This window comes from Sminthopsis crassicaudata, chromosome X (assembly GCF_048593235.1).
Source record: "Sminthopsis crassicaudata isolate SCR6 chromosome X, ASM4859323v1, whole genome shotgun sequence".
Taxonomy (NCBI): Eukaryota; Metazoa; Chordata; class Mammalia; order Dasyuromorphia; family Dasyuridae; genus Sminthopsis; species Sminthopsis crassicaudata.
In genome coordinates, this window is record NC_133623.1 from 68,564,010 (window position 1) to 68,567,285 (window position 3,276).

General features: G+C 48.6%; 1 long non-coding RNA gene across 1 annotated transcript; it reads left to right on the forward strand.

Annotated features, from left to right (window-relative positions):
- Positions 1-103: 103 nt before the first annotated feature.
- LOC141549218 (uncharacterized) lies at positions 104-3,192 on the forward strand. Its single transcript, XR_012484289.1, has 2 exons — positions 104-997; positions 2,489-3,192. It is a non-coding gene; the product is annotated as an uncharacterized LOC141549218 (long non-coding RNA).
- Positions 3,193-3,276: the final 84 nt, after the last annotated feature.

The following is a 3,276-nucleotide window of genomic DNA, read 5'->3' on the forward strand; positions in this document are numbered from 1 at the left end:
CCCGGCGGCAGGAAGGGGATAGGGCCTGGGCGGTTCCGCCCCCAAGCAGAATGAGCCTATCGCAGGAGCGCGAAACCTGGATAAGTGTAGCGGCGGGAGGAGGGGGGGCCGCTCACAGAGGCTGCAGCCAACCAAGCTGCAGCCATGCCGTCCGGGGCCGGCACCTTCACTGGACTCTCTACTCCTCCCCCCCTCCCCCCGGACCGGACCGACTGTCCGCACGCCCTGGTCCGCCACCAGCCCCTGGGTTAGGCGGCCGGGGGCAGCGTGGGGGGAAAGCGTCCCCCGCGGGCGGCAGCGCTGGGGCGTTGGCGCTGGTCCAAGGCGAGGGCTTGGGCGGGCGGGAGCAATTGAAAGTTCGAGAAAACGCCAGCCTCGGCCTCTGGGTGCGCGGCCCAGGGAAGGGAGCAGGGGCCGGCCCGGCTGGACCACCCTCCCTCTTGTCTTGCTAGTTCTCAGTCGGGACTCTGACCACACCGGGGACTCACATTGGTTTTCCTGCACGTCGTCCTCTGACCCTCCGATAACTAGGGAGTGGCCGGGCCTGGTCAGAACCCGGCTGGGGCCCACAGGGGCCCCCTCGGAGTAGCGCTGGACTTGGGCATAGAGGGGCCTTTGGGCGGGGAGAGTTAACATTTCCTTGCATTCCTGTATCAGTTCTCCGTGGGGGAAGGGATGGCTAGGGAGGGGCGGGGTCGGTGTGGGAGCTAAGGGAGAATGCAGGAGGTGCAAAGAATTAAGTGGGTTCTAGGGAGCCCCCGATTCCCTCGGGCATGGAGAGCCTCAGGCAGCGCTGGCGCCTTCGAGGCTGGACTCGGTTCAACAAGTTTGTGCAGAGAAAAGAGCCGGAGGCTTTCGGTTCATTCAGGAAATCTGGAGTTCCCGGGGTTTTCCTGGCTGCGTGGAGCGGCCCCTTCCCGGGAGTCCTGCGCTCCGCTGGGTAATTTTGTCGACCTCCTCAATGCAACAAATTCAGGAAATCTCCACTTGATAGAAGGTACTAGAACTAAGAGTGGGAGGAGAAAACTTCCTGCTGGAGTTCTGGTTTTAGTTGGGACTTAAAAAAAAAAAAAATCCAGGCAGAAAACTGGCAAGAGAAGTTTGTTATTACACCTGAGACGTCAGCTTTTGCAGGCTGACTTCCTTAGTGGCAAGGTCCCGGCAGAGAAGGAAAGATCCGGCAGAGAAGGAAAGATCCAGCCGAGAAATCTCGACAGAGAGACTAAGAGGGGTAGGGTCATGTTAGGGAAGTAGGGTAGACATTGTGGGGATCCCAGCCCAACGTTTGACACCAACACTAATGGATGTATAATCGATATATAAATATGAGTTGTGATTAGTCAAACTGTGTGCATAGTCAAGAATGACAGGAAGTTGCAGCTAAATAACTTGCCATTCAGAATCCCTAGAATTTGCTTGAATAAAGAGAAAAACATGTGTCCACTCTGCTGGTCAATTGAAAGAGCATAGATTTGGAGCCATTAGACCCTTAAGTTGAAATCTCTCTCCACAATTAACTCTTACAATAGACAAGTTGCTTTAGTTTTCTGAAATTCAGATTTTTTTTTTCCCTTGATATAATCTTGAGATTGTTGTCAGGAAATCATTTGATACAAATTAAAGCACTGTGTAAGTACTGTTGTAATCATTTCCTGAAACTCTCACTCTCTCAGACTTTGGGGGGAAGGGTTGGGAAACTCCCTCAGAGAAGTCCTCCCCTGAGAGCCCCGCCCCAGGGAATCAGGATAAAGTGCTTTCATTCTGTTACCTGGGTGGGAGTAATTGAGTCCAGGACCACTCCTCCTCAGCCTGAGCTAGAGACTGAGGTTTCTATCCAGCACTCTGGAGTTGGAGATTAGTCCAGGGACACTCACTCAATTAGGAGATTCTCTCTTCTGATTCCAATTCAAACTGCTCTCAGCCCCCTCCAAGAGCCACCCATATAACAAGCTTCCTTCAGCTCAATTCCCTGCAGGGGACCTAAAAGCAGGAATCCTGCCAGGGAACTTCTCTCCCCTGGGCATGGCTGGGGTCATCTGACTGCTGAGAAGACATTTTCATTTCAGAGTTACTCCCTCTTTATCTCTCTCATCTATTTCCCTAACAGAATCCTTTGTAATTGTAATTGTTCAGTATTTCCTTATAGGCGCCAATACCTGATTAAGCAGGAAGACAGAATAAGGTCACTGCCTCTAATTGACAAGTTTCTTAAATTTCAACTTTTGATTCCTTGCCATTTCCCTGGCAATTCTTTCTGTTAGAAAGCCAAATGGAGATTACCATCTAGTGCAGGGCCTTAGGGTGATTAATGAAGCTGATATTTCCATTCATCCTATGGTGCCCAATTCATATACAATTCTGAAGCAGATCCCAGGGGATACACAATGGTTCTCCACTCTGGACCTTAAAGATGTTTTTTTTTTTTTTTTTTTTTTTCCTGTATTCCTTTGCATGAGGACTCAAGATTCCTTTTTGCTTTTTTATCTAGGTGATAGGGTGCATTTGAAAACCTGGACGCCCCAGGGATCAGAACTTGGGGAGATTCAGAGTCAAGATTCATTCCTACTTCCACCTTTGTGCTGCCTGGAGACATAGGGAAGAGGAGAGCCTGAAGCTGGCAGAGACAAAGGACTAGCAGCAAGAGCTCTCGGGAACCAAGGAGAGAGGAAGGCCTCCAAAAACTAGCAGAGCCCCAAGTGAAGGAGAAAGAGGCAGTAAAGGATTTGGACTCCTGGCTGCATTATTTTTGAACTGATGAATTGAAGTGGATTTTTGAACTGAACTGAAACTAAGGCTGCTTCCAGAAGCTCCCCAAGAAACCTGCTCACAGAGAAAGATATTTTTAAAGAAGAGAACATTACACACATGTATATATGTACACATGCACACGTGCATATATGTATGAATAAATGCATCAATGCATATATGAATAAATCCATTTATATAAAATTCAACTGGTACTTTGAGTATATTTGGAATTATTTTTGGTAATTTGTGTGTCAGTTTTTCCTCAGTGTTCTATCACCTTTTATCACAGTTTCTTGTCAAATACTTATTGGAAGATTACCAACAGAGCCTAAGGCAGCATCTTAACCAGAGGATTTTAGCAACAAAGGAGCCTTGCAGGCATTTTGCCCTCCCACACTTTGGTGTTTCAATTCTAATCAATAAAGAATTTGTTTCTACACAGCATTGATTGAGTAGTGAAACTCATTCACTAAAGGACCTGCCCTTTGGGACGTTGAAAGGAGAGAGATAATTAGACATCCCAAAAGG